This window comes from Saccostrea cucullata, unplaced genomic scaffold (assembly GCF_032062105.1).
Source record: "Saccostrea cucullata isolate Sc308-1 unplaced genomic scaffold, CSIRO_AGI_Scuc_v1 ctg4234, whole genome shotgun sequence".
NCBI classification, from domain to species: Eukaryota; Metazoa; Mollusca; class Bivalvia; order Ostreida; family Ostreidae; genus Saccostrea; species Saccostrea cuccullata.
In genome coordinates, this window is record NW_026938885.1 from 5,297 (window position 1) to 19,699 (window position 14,403).

The 14,403-nt window shown below is 33.1% G+C and overlaps 1 protein-coding gene across 1 annotated transcript in view; it reads left to right on the forward strand.

Annotated features, from left to right (window-relative positions):
* Positions 1-1,165: 1,165 nt before the first annotated feature.
* Positions 1,166-14,403, forward strand: part of LOC134251650 (uncharacterized) — a 59,313-nt gene continuing 46,075 nt past the window's right edge. Inside the window, exon 1 of the mRNA XM_062734051.1 lies at positions 1,166-1,235. The gene's annotated coding sequence lies outside the window, so the exon portion shown is untranslated. The remainder of the gene's footprint in view (positions 1,236-14,403) is intronic.

Here is a 14,403-nt window from a genome sequence, read left to right on the forward strand (position 1 = left end):
TCTTGACTGAGCAGACGCGCTATACCACTGCACCATGCGGGCTACTAGTAGAAATTGAACCGCTTTACCGGTTGAAGAATAAGCAAATATTTTTTTTTTGAATATGCTTACTGCTGCGAATGATCCAAAAATACTTCTTTCTTTAATAATTACTTTATTATGTTGTCCATTTCCGCCCCGTGAAACTGCAAAAATAATCACATCACATGTTCTAGGTTATCAGCACGTGGAAAGTCATCAAATATCAGGATTATGACCAATTCCTATCTTTTTTCACCGATTAATCAATTAGTTAAATTAACGCTCTAAAAGTACTAGTTATTTCCTATCTTGGAACTATTAATAAATTTGATTTTGATTGTTTTGTTGTTTAACGTCTTGGGAAATATTTCACTTACATATATCATAATGGAAACGCCACCATTTGCCGATGGAGGGCTGTAAATTTAAACCTTAAAGGCTTGACTCGGCACCGTTTTCCTGGCATGTAGCATACTAAAATATCAAATCGTTAAAAAGTCTGGAACTTGTCAGATATTTTGGACTAGGAGCCATCGAGCAACATGGATCTTTTTCGTGCGATTATCAACTGTGTCTCTGGGAAGGACCGGTTCCCACGGGCTACAGCGGGATTCGAACCCGCGACGAAAATCAACTCCTTACTTCGCCGCTTTTTCCCTCCACAGCCACGACTGTTTCCTTTCGAAGATGGCGATTGGTTTCAGCATTTTGAAAGGATCCAGCCCCCCTCTTATATTTCAAGCTTAATTTATTTAGTTAAAAAAAATTGTACCCGTACTGTCCCATGAAAATAATATGATTGATAACATTTTATAAGAACCCTCTCTACACTGCACACTAACATTAAAAACCGTAAAAACGGGATGGGGTGGTGTGGTATTGAACTTCTTTCAGTTCGGGGGGGGGGGCGTTTTCTACTGTTAAAAGCCCCCCCCCCCCCCGACGCGCCACGTGTCTGAATTTATTGGAAATCGTTTTGTTGAAGAATATGAAACTTATCTAGAATAAGTTGCCTGCATATTTTTCATATGCTTATAGACACAGGGATCTTGATACACATATTCGTTCCACACTTCTTCACGACTTACATGTATACAGATCTACTAATCACTAAGTACTGTTGTCATGTACCTGAGTATATGATGTCAGACTTAGCTCCTCTTGTGCTGTGTAACTATTCTATATAACAAAAATGATTGGATTCCTTGCTCTGGGTATGAAATTTTTATTACGGTTTCTGAAAGCATTGTGCATTTTTCTTTCTTTCCGACAGTATGGTCTCTTAAAAATGCCTTTAATTCAACCTTTTTCTCATTACATGTAATACATGTACAATGCAAAAAATAGGCTACTTATTTGAACTTCATGTTTTCTTCTTATTATCTGTTTTTAGCTTTGATATACTCATGTACTTCATATGTGCTGGAATACCACCTAAATCTCACCTTCCGTTATTTTTAATGCAGGTGAATTTATCACACACAGAATATCTGATACATATACCAGAGAGAGAGAGAGTTGCTTGAGACAGACACCCCCTCCCCCCCTTGATCAAGACCCCCTGACTTTTCCATTTTTTATCATAATTATCTTTCATTGACATAATTGTGATAAGATATATACCAACAATTCGAACAAATTATACCTAAAACAAACTTTATAAAATCTATCCCAATCTCTCTCTCTCTCTCTTGATTTTTGTATTTTTTTTTTAATAAAATGATTGTTTTAAGTAATGTATCAAATATGGTATAGATGATATTACATTGTAGAATAATGCCATTGAAAGATACTTTATGAGAAAAAGTATCTACGGTCCCGGGTCTATATAAGGGTGGGGGAGTGGGGTCCTGTACTCAAGTACCTGAGGAGAGAGAGAGAGAGATTTTACTTAAAATGTTCACTGCTTTTGATATGAATCACATAATTCATAATTTTATCTCCAAGTTGTTTATTTAACAATCAGGGGAGTGCTACTGCATATCTAAGTTTTGTGACTTTTCTGGTGTTTCCGACAAGCGGAAACAAGTGGGTTCTTTAATTCCTTTTTTTTTTTTTAGGATTTCCTAAAAATACATTAATATTAATTTTGATATTGAAGATTAAAATGCTGATCTTGTAAAAATGTAAGGTTTTCCATTTTAGATTATTTAAATTTGCCATTTTATAAGAACAATTATATTACGCTTATCAAAATGTTTTATGCACAGATTAAAAAGACAATAACATAAATTGTTTTTTAGGAGAAAATTATTTTTCTAATAAAACTATTATTAGGTATAATTAGGTATTTTCACTGTGTGTACTTGTCATAAGAAGATGCCCATCATTTGACACTTAAAGTTCTGAAATTTTGGTAATGATAAACTTGAAATAAAACATTTCACTAAAATTAGACAAAAGCTTAAAAATTCTCTAGAAAATATTTATGATATCAATACCTCCGTCTGGATATTTGACATCTAATTATAAGTGGTGCTGTAATGAAATCTTTTACTGGACTCTTTAAACTCAAAATCGTGGTTTGCAATGATGCATTTCCTGTAGATATAAATACATCGCTATTTTTGAAATCTGACTAAAAGCTAGACTTAATCTACATTGAATTCGTGCATGAAAACTGAAATTAATGATTTCGAACAATGTATAGTGTCCCGGAATTACCAGAGAAGTTCAGAGATATGAAAAAAAAACGTTCCAAATTATTCTTTTTAGGCTTTCCATGCAACCAGGAAACCTCTACAATTTATTTAGTTCGAAATCTGTTGCTTTTAGAAAACGATTTGTTTTACTGCATCTTTTATACTAGTATATAAATGTTGAAGTGTAAATCGGCAGCAGATAAATAAACAGTGATCGATCTTTAAAAAATGCATAAACTAGACAAATTTGTCAACAGGGCATAAACACGGATCCCATGTAATAAACACGTTAATTCCAGAGGCGGGATCAGGTGCCTAGGAGGAATAGGCGCCCCCTTTTGACTGGTCTCATCCGACGTGAGCACTAAGTATTAATAAGGTGGATGGAACATTCGTAGTCAAATTCACTATAGATATATATTTTAAAGGTCTAACGATTGTAAAAATGCCGTGCAGCCAAAATATAATTCGACCCAATGAGAGGTTTATAATATTTGCTTTTCAAAATCGTTATAACAACCAAAGAATTTGAGAAATGCCTTCTAGATTTCTCAAACGAATTAAAATATTAATTTTCTAAAAATGAATTATTTACTCAAAGTGTTCAGGCATTCCTTTTTATATATTGCTCAGCATAATCTTCCACAGAATTCATAATAGATATATATTATGAAGTTCCGTCGCCAGTTGAATGATTGAGACTCTCTTTATTTTGAAGGTAGATTTTCAATCATTTAGCTCGCTTCCACGAAGTCAAGATAAGCTTATATTATAATTAAGCCAGGCCCTCCAGCGTAGCAACAGTCAACATTGCTTGACGACGGGTGGTATTCCAAAAAATAGCGACTGCGCAGAAATTATGCGCGCACGGTTCACTGTTATATGTATTTGTATAAAACATTCAGAATAATATAATAAATATACATGTAGCATGTAGTTGAGTGTAACATTGAAAATTTTCACCCCTCAAAAATCATTGTCAACCTCGGCTGCGCCTCGGTTGACAATGGTTTTCTTGGGGTGAAATTTTCAATGTTACACTCAATTACATGCAATATTTATATAATATATACCAGACTCGATGGTATTTCTAAACCAAAGTCTAAATAATGCCTGTATTTCTTTGTAACCCCCCCCCCCCCGAAAAAAAATACGTAAAATATAAATATAAGAAATAACATTTTTTAAAGTATATTGCGATATGACATGAAGTCGGTGCGTGATCAAATATACTATAACGCCTTTCACACAAAGACTTTTCGGACAACTCGTAGTTCTACAGTACGGCGCCGCTGGGCGCCGTATTTAATAAACAACATTATCAATAAATATTTTGAAGATATGTCGTTTTAATGTTGATCTCTTTCTTATAATATTTATGTACATATTCACTACCCTGCAACATTTCACTAAAATTAGACAAAAGCTTAAAAATTCTCTAAAAAAATATTTATGATATCAATACCTCCGTCTGGATATTTGACATCTAATTATAAGTGGTGCTGTAATGAAATCTTTTACTGGACTCTTTAAACTCAAAATCGTGGTTTGCAATGATGCATTTCCTGTAGATATAAATACATCGCTATTTTTGAAATCTGACTAAAAGCTAGACTTAATCTACATTGAATTCGTGCATGAAAACTGAAATTAATGATTTCGAACAATGTATAGTGTCCCGGAATTACTAGAGAAGTTCAGAGATATGAAAAAAAAAGTTCCAAATTATTCTTTTTAGGCTTTCCATGCAACCAGGAAACCTCTACAATTTATTTAGTTCGAAATCTGTTGCTTTTAGAAAACGTTTTGTTTTACTGCATCTTTTATATATAAATGTTGAAGTGTAAATCGGCAGCAGATAAATAAACAGTGATCGATCTTTAAAAAATGCATAAACTAGACAAATTTGTCAACAGGGCATAAACACGGATCCCATGTAATAAACACGTTAATTCCAGAGGCGGGATCAGGTGCCTAGGAGGAATAGGCGCCCCCTTTTGACTGGTCTCATCCGACGTGAGCACTAAGTATTAATAAGGTGGATGGAACATTCGTAGTCAAATTCACTATAGATATATATTTTAAAGGTCTAACGATTGTAAAAATGCCGTGCAGCCAAAATATAATTCGACCCAATGAGAGGTTTATAATATTTGCTTTTCAAAATCGTTATAACAACCAAAGAATTTGAGAAATGCCTTCTAGATTTCTCAAATGAATTAAAATATTAATTTTCTAAAAATGAATTATTTACTCAAAGTGTTCAGGCATTCCTTTTTATATATTGCTCAGCATAATCTTCTACAGAATTCATAATAGATATATATTATGAAGTTCCGTCGCCAGTTGAATGATTGAGACTCTCTTTATTTTGAAGGTAGATTTTCAATCATTTAGCTCGCTTCCACGAAGTCAAGATAAGCTTATATTATAATTAAGCCACGCCCTCCAGCGTAGCAACAGTCAACATTGCTTGACGACGGGTGGTATTCCAAAAAATAGCGACTGCGCAGAATTTATGCGCGCACGGTTCACTGTTATCTGTATTTGTATAAAACATTCAGAATAATATAATAGATATACATGTAGCATGTAGTTGAGTGTAACATTGAAAATTTTCACCCCTCAAAAATCATTGTCAACCTCGGCTGCGCCTCGGTTGACAATGGTTTTCTTGGGGTGAAATTTTCAATGTTACACTCAATTACATGCAATATTTATATAATACATCCAAAGTCAGTTAAAGTGCCCCAAACAGTTTCAAAAAACGGCTGAAGATTTTCAACTCAGAAAACAAAGGAAATGTTTTGATTTTGATAGAACAATATTCGAATGATCAGAAAACACATATGATAGCTCTTGAAAGGGGGTATTATATTCTGCACACATATGGAACAAATACAATGTAATTTTAGCAGTGAATTACGTTATTTCTTAAGGTGTTATCAAAAAAATTAAATACATTATTATTGTAGATTCAAAATGGTGTTTCAAGTAGTTGTATTTGATAGAGTTATATATAACTATCCAATTAAAAACCGCAGTGTAATTGAAAATTTACCATATATTCAAAAATATTCCATATTTACACAGTTAATGTACGAAAAATTAATAATATGGATTTTGAGAAAATGACATCTTATTTTTTCTTTGTTTAAACTCGCATACTCAGATTAACAAAGAAGTTTGTATGTGTTTGCAGATGTATGTACCTTTTTTATAAAGACTCTCAAGTTTTTACATTTTGGAATTCAAAGTAAACGTTTATTTTGAGACAGGAGCAAACTGTCTTCTTTGTAACGTAATTCACATTCATCCTTAAAATGAAAACTAATGATTATTATTGGTTAAACAACACCATTTTTACAAATTAGAATACAGAAAATGATTATAAATATTGCAATATCTTTGCAATAGACATCATAATTATATATATCTAGATTGTTATCATTGTAAAACATCATATTTCACACACCTTGGTATTTTTCAGATGAAATCAAAAGCTGTATATTCTGAAAGTGCAGAATTACTACGGTACATGTACCTATTACAGATGATTTAAACATTATATCTACACGATTTCTGGCGTTGCACTTAAGTTTGGTGGGATTAAGCATCAAATTATATTTCAAAATCAATCTGCAGAGACCTTGCCTGGTGTAAACACCGAGCGAATCAATGTTTTATATTTATGATATCTTAGTAGAACATATATCCTTCACTTTCAAAACGAAATTCCTATAACACTATGAACGATGAAATAGTTTTATTTATTTAAAAATAAAATTTTCAGTTATGATAGTTTTTAAACCGCTGCATTAGTTAAACCCGTTCCCGCCTGTAAACTTCCTTTCTATAAGTTCCTATATGATAAGTGATGACATTGAATCAAGATTCATGGTAATTTTGCTCCTAGTTAGGATTCTTTTATAACAAAAAGAAAATTGATCATAACGTAATTCACTGTAACGTAGTTCACGAACTTCGACTTTAATTCAAATATTTAACTAATGACAACAGTTTAAGGCATTGTCTATGTGTGATTTATAATGGGCATAAGTGTGTATATCAGTCAGGAGATTTGATGTTCGTAGCATTTAGGAATTGTGTGTAAGATCGCGTAACGTAATTCACAATTAAATGCAAAAATGGAAAATTTTCAAAATTCGTGAATTTTTTGACATAGATGTTATCATATGCCTGTAAATCATTATCTTTTTTTTAATTTTGATAAGTTAATAATCAATTTTATCCATGTATCGTAACCGTTAATCCACTTACAATTTCGTTTAAGCAGTGAGAAAATCGTAACGTAATTCACTGCATTAAATGGGACATTCAAATTACGCAGTGCAAAATTTTTTTTTGGCTATCGCAGAGAAATTATAAGTAAAAATGAGTTGTTTAACCCTTTTTTGTTATGATATACAATATTTAGCATTTTTATTGGTAATCCTAAATTATTTTTTCAAACCTGAATAAAACCACCCTTGTTTGTGACACCCTGTTTTGATCAAATTAGGCTTAGAAATCCTTTACTTTTGAATAGTAAACGGGATCAATACATCGTAATATCTGTATTTTTAAATCGATCATAACTTAACATCACATTTCAACCCCTAAACAACTGAAGATGCGGGTTTTTGTCTTCAAAAACTGTTTGTGACATCGAAAACTAGTTTTGGGGCACTTTAACTGACTTTGGATGAATAACGCCTTTCACACAAAGACTTTTCGGACAACTCGTAGTTCTACAGTACGGCGCCGCTGGGCGCTGTATTTAATAAACAACATTATCAATAAATATTTTGAAGATATGTCGTTTTAATGTTGATCTCTTTCTTATAATATTTGTGTACATATTCACTACCCTGCATCTATTAATAATGACATGTAAATGATTTTTGAAATGCATTTCTGAAACATATATTTCCGATATCTGGCTGAAATATTGCCGATTCGGCGTAAAACATTCATTCAATCAATATGGTACATATGCGGTGTATAAAATGAAAAAGGTTCTCACTGAGTTTTTAATTAAATATTCCTAGCTGTTTGTCAATTAAGAAAACTTCACAAAAATGAACCTGTTCGTATTGATCCCAGGTTGTTCCTATGACTCGCGAGCCGGTGAATTAAGATGTCAACCGGTCAATCTGGTATATTCCCTAGTCCATTAATTTTCAGAGCATAAATATAGCCCCTCCCCTTATTGGAGGGGTGCATGTAGTCGAACAAACTATGTAATTTCACTTTCAGCAATTCTTGATTTTGCTTAAACGCTTTTACAGTTGAGTACCAGTTCGAAGGTTTGATAGACCAATGACTCACTAGAAAGGGGAATTATGAAACCAACCCCTTGAGGAAAATAAACCATGAATGAATGAATGTCAAAATATTTTCAAGTAACAACCCTCCCCCCTCCTCTATTTAGAACCTAACCCGCTTTTTCCTCCAATCAGCAGCTGCTAAATTTTCTATTAAATTGATCACTTAATTGTTAAGATTTCATGTCTATGCAGAAACTCAGCGGGCTGACTTATTAGCCAATGAAAAATAGGTTCCAAGTAAGTTAGATCATATTTTAAGTAAAATTTTAGTGGTTAAGAAGGGCTCGGTCGCGTCGCTCCCTCCGCCCTTCTTAACCACTAAAATTTTACTTAATATGATCTAACTATTACTTAAAAACGATCGATTGTTTTAATCATTGAGAAGCTTAACTTGCATTAAATTATGATGTGTTTTTAAATTTTACTGCATTTTCTAGGAACGTACATGTATTCATCTATTTTTTTTTTATCCTTTTCCCGGAAAGGGGTGTGTGTTTAGTTTGGTCAATATTATACCTGCATGTTTTAATTCATGCGCTTTTCTGATATTCAAATATAAAATAAAATTTATATAGATACTTAATAATAGTTTTTAACGATCTTAGAAAGAATACATTGGAGATGGATTTATGAGATTCCCTCTTTTCCTTTATCACAAAATACTTAAATGCGGGAACAGCGGCTTAATCACAAAATACTTAAATGTGGGAACAGCGGTTTAGAAGCAAAACTACAAATGTCCTAGCTAGTAAGCCCCACCTTAAAAATATTAAGACCCATCAAATAAGAGGCTCGATATTTTGAGTCCAAATTTTATTTAATATAATACAATACAGCCACGTAGCATCGTTTTTGAAAGTGAGGGGGGAGCCTGAGAAAAAAATAGCTACCTGAAAAGTTGACAAGCAAAAAAAAAAAAAAAGGACTGGGGGTTGGGGGGGGGGGCTTACTTTTTCAATGCCAATTTTTTCCCGTACCAATTGCCTGCAGTATGAATAAAACCTTAAGGAGTGGATCTCATCTTTTCAAAGAAGGGGTATCTGACCACTGGCACCCCAGTGTTACCAATTTAACACCACCAGCAAAAAATGGTCTGGTAGAACCAGATGATGTTTATTTATGACAAATCTTATGAGTGTGTCAGGGATGGGAGTGAAATGATGTTTGATAAGAAGTAACTGACTCTTTGAATTTACTAGTTGGCTCTCAGATAATATACTTTCAGAATGGCAGACTTTAGGCCTATAATATATAAAGGTATAGATCCATTTTTTCCGAATATTTACAACCTACCCGACTTTAACAACACATATTTATATAGTTGCTACGTGTGTATGTCATGGTCCAAAGAGCTATTTATGTATTGAAAAAGGATGAATCCTCCTGAATAGACAAATTGTATATCTCTTTAAGGTAATTTGTGCAAACATCTAATTTGTCCGAATAAATATCTAATCCGTCCGAACAAATAATTTGCCCGAACGAATTTCTTATTCGTCCGAACAAATAACTAATTCGTCCGAACGATTTCCTTAATTCGTCCGAACGAATTTCTAATTTGTCCGAACAAATATCTAATTTGTCCGAACAAATAACTAATTCGTCCGAACGAATTTCTAATTTGTCCGAACAAATAACTTATTTGTCCGAACAAATTTCTAATTCGTCCGAACGAATATCTAATTTGTCCGAACGAATATCTAATTCGTCCGAACAATTGATTAATTCGTCCGAACAATTGATTAATTCGTCCGAACAAATAATTAATTCGTCCGAACGAATTTCTTATTTGTCCGAACAAAGAACTTATTTTCCGAACAAATTTCTAATTCGTCCGAACAAATATCTAATTTGTCCGAACGAATATCTAATTCGTCCGAACAAATAACTAATTTGCCCGAACGAATTTCTAATTCGTCCGAACGAATATCAAATTCGTCCGAACGAATATCTAATTCGTCCGAACAAATAACTAATTCGTCCGAACGAATATCTAATTCTTCCGAACAAATAACGAATTCGGCCGAACGAATAACTTATTCGTTCGAACGAATATCTACTTCGTCCGAACAAATTTCTAATTCGTTCAAACGAATTTCTAATTTGTGCGAACGAATTATCTAATTTGTCCGAACAAATAACTAATTTGTTCGAACGAATTTCTAATTTGTCCGAACGAATTTCTAATTTGTCCGAACAAATAAAAATATTTTTTTCCTGGCCCTCCAGCAGCGCCGTATATAATAGATAGATTCTAACACATTTAGTTTCCTCCATTCACCTTCACTATTACTCTTTTTATTAGAGAATATGGTAGAAAATATTCTACATGTACTTAATTTTATATATATCTTATATATGATATGCAACATGCGAGGTTAAATTTGATGTTAGATTCCCTCGATCTTTGGCTGTGTTGGCTTTATATGTACCGTTTTTGATCATATCTTTTGGAGGAACTAACATGTAAATCTTTGTTTTTAAACCCACCCCAACCCAAAAAAGTTTTTCACATTCTAAAAGAAAATTCATGGTACTCTTCGGAAATGCTGCAAATCCATTCAATTTTAAGGCTTCAGAAGTTTTTGAAATTGTTTGTTTTTTTTTAATTCGTACGAAAGCCTATTAGGATCAATCTGTAGAAAAAAGGCGTTATAACGCGAAAAAAGGCGTTATAACGCCTTTTGAAGAGGCGTTATTACGCCTTTTCATTCCAAAAGGCGTTATTACGCCTTTCTAAAAGGCGTTATTACGCCTTTCCATTATAAAAGGCGTTATTGCGCCCTTCCTAAAGGCGTTATTACGCCTTTTTAAAAGGCGTTATAACGCCTTTCCAAAAGGCGTTATTACGCCTTTCTAAAAAGCGTTATTACGCCTTTCTAAAAAGCGTTATTACGCCTTTCTAAAGGGCGTAATTACGCCATTCTAAAAGGCGTAATTACGCCTTTTGGAAAGGCGTAATAACGCCTTTTAGAAAGGCGTTATTACGCCTTTCCATTCTGAAATGCGTTATTATGCCTTTCCAAAAGGCATTATTATGCCTTTCTAAAAGGGGTCATTACGCTTTTTGAATAAACATTATTCTGCATTTAACAGGCTCGTGCTTTTAATAGCCCCCTCCCAACCCCCCCCCCCCCCCCCCCCCCCCCCCCCCCCACTGGCCAAACTCGTGGAGGACTTCTCGGTAAAACTTGATTCAAATGCAATATATTTGCCACATTTTTACATACTGCAACAAAATGTCCAGGAACCAAGCAACCAATAGTTAATTATGAAATTTAAACTCTAGCAAGACTTTTCCCCAAAAAGTGTGTATGTGTGGAGGGGGGTACCCCATTCGCACTCGTACTACTGGCCTACTTGAAAAGGAAAATGGAAAGGCGTTATTTTATGTTAATAAAATATATGAACGATTTAATTAAAGCCATCTTTATTTATGCAATTCTCTTTATTCCTGCACATCTCACTGACAACTGTTTGCATTCGTATTAAGAGAAGGCAACATTCTACTTGTGAAGATCTAGGATATAGGCAGATGTATCTTGGAGCTTAGCTTGCCATGTATTAAAATTCATGTCATTTGAAGATGTTTTTCTCTCTTGGAAAAAAGCAGGCAAACTATTTGCATGGATATAATGAGCAATGACCCTTGGTAGAAGTGTGCCTTGTATTAAAAAAAAATGACTTAGTTGGTTCAACATTGAAAATATATGACGCATTTAAAAATCTTTTTTCCTGGAAATCTAATTGCTATCTGTTTAAATTATTTTTTTAAGAATTAAATTAGTTCTATATCTAATTGTGAAATTCATGTCCCAAAGCCCCCCCTCGGTTGGGCTAAATATGTTTAGTCATATACTAGTATTGAAAATTAAAGGCGTAATAACGCCTTTTGGAAAAGCGTAATAACGACTTTTAAAAGGTGTAATAACGCCTTTTGGAAAGGCGTAATAACGCCTTTTAGAAAGGCGTAATAACGCCTTTTGGAATGAAAAGGCGTAATAACGCCTTTTCAAAAGGCGTTATAACGCCTTTTTTCGCGTTATTACGCCTTTTCGAAAGGCGTTATAACGCCTTTTAATTTTTTTTTCTATAGATTGATCCTAATAGGCTTTCGTAAATTCGGACTGGGGGTACCTCTTCAAAGAAAAAAGGGACGTAAATCAAAGATATTATTTTACACACCCTTATATCTTTCGATACATGTGTGTGAATCTTTGCTTGAGAGCGTGTAAGGGGGGGGGGGGGGGGGGGGTTAGAGGGACACTGCCCTGGAACCCCCTTTCGAAAATGGCGGCTGGATACGCCCCTGGACAGACAGGACAAAAACTTTATACCCCAAATCTTCGATTTTTGGGGCTTTTAAAATAATTACCAAATATTTACTTTTCAAAGAAATGATATTTTGAGCCGGTGTAACGACGAAAAATGACCCCTGTAGAATATTGACCAGGGGGTCATTTTTCTACATAGAAAAATGATCCAGGGGCAACATTCTACATGTACGACAAGTAGGGCTATTTTTCGACCGTAGAAAAACATTCCAGACCAGGAATTCGACGATTCCACACACGTTGAAAAATGACCCCCATAGAAATTTGAACCCCTACTTTTTTATACAATAAAACCTTCTATCTGTGTCTCCTGATATCTTTTTATACTTTCAAATGTAAGGAGGGGGATTTTTTAAAATCTATTTTACTCCTTTCCAACATATATTTGATAGCATATCTTTTAAAATAGTAGCATCAATAATCAATGTATCTTGTATGGATTTTTTTTGTCTTGCAGAATCCCTATGAATATATATTACCAGGGTAAATCATTGAGGAGCATAAATTTATGATTATATTTTGGGATGGTTTTTTTTTATCATTTAAATTTTTTATTCCGAAAATGGCATGATATGTTTCTGGTAACCATAAACTTCCGAAATTAGCACTTTGAACCATTTTTTTTCCGGGTTAGGGTTAGATAGGGTAACAATTTTTACAAATCCAAAAATATAGCAAAGAAGGAAGAAAAGCAATGTAATTTAACTATATAAAAGCAATTCCCTTAGTTCTTACATATAAATTTACACATATTTATGCACGCTGCTTTAAAATACATATTTTTTCAACTACATTATATAATGCACTATACTTTTTCCTGTATGTACGTGAAATACCATAAATATCGAGAGTATTCTTATAATGATATTTAAAAAAACCCAAAACGGACAAAAAATTACATCTGAGTGATTAATAGTTCACAGATTTCTATAAATTAATTACAAGAAACTTCTTTTCTCTAAACTTTTTAGCCCAGACACTTGACAAATTGTATCTGTAATATCCCCATTCTTCCGAGATTTTCTTAGACACTAACTTTGCAAATGCAAATGAACTCTTAGAAAGTTAGAGCGATATTTCTTTAACAAGGTCAAAAGAGATACCTCTCTTAGTTAGAGACATATCTCTTTTGATTTTCAAAAAGAGATATCTTTAAGTAAAGAGATATCTCTTTTCATGGATCTCTTTTCGAGTTATCCTTAAAATAAAATAATAAATTATCCCCTTTAAAACGAATGCGAAAAAGGAAAAAAAGTCTCTGGAAAAATATCGATGTTATATAAGAAAAAGACTGAACAAGATTTACCCAGAATGATATATGTACTATACATGTATGTAGACGAAAATGCTATAAACCCTTTGTTTTAAAGAACAAATAATAAAAGTTAAATATTAAGGAAACGAAGAAAGTAAGCATAAATTCTCAATTGCAATGGACCGAATTTTCTCAGCATATGAAATCATCAACTATTACATATTTAAAATCTAGACAACACTGAATTGCCTGTCATGTTTAGTAAAGCTTAAATATAAAAATATCATGAATAAAAATTTAAAAATACTTTAATGTACTTCCGTGAATAAAAAGCTTACTTCCGGTAAAGGGAGTAGTCATTTCAAATGGAATAAAATAAAAATAAATAATGAAGAGAGGTATCTCTTTTTCACTTTGAGAGATATCTATTAAGTTAAACTAAGAGAGATATATCTTTTATTTACTTTAAGAGATATCTCTTTAACTTGGAAAGATATCTCCAAAAGTAAAAGAAATACCAGGTATATTTCTAGGTGAAAAAATATTTCTTTAACGTTCAGAGATATCTCTGTTCACGAACGAGATATCTTTCAAGGAGAAAGAGATATCTGTTCAAGTGGAAGATATCTCTCTAAGTACAAGAAATATCTCTCTTAGTTTAAGAGATATATCTCTCCCATAGACATATCTCTTTAAAATGAGATCTAAAGGTATCTCTGTGAGTGGGGAGATAACTCTATTTTTAAGAGATATCTCTCTAAAATGAAAGATATATTCTAAATATAAATAGCAAATTAAAAAGCTTGTCATAAATACTGTCC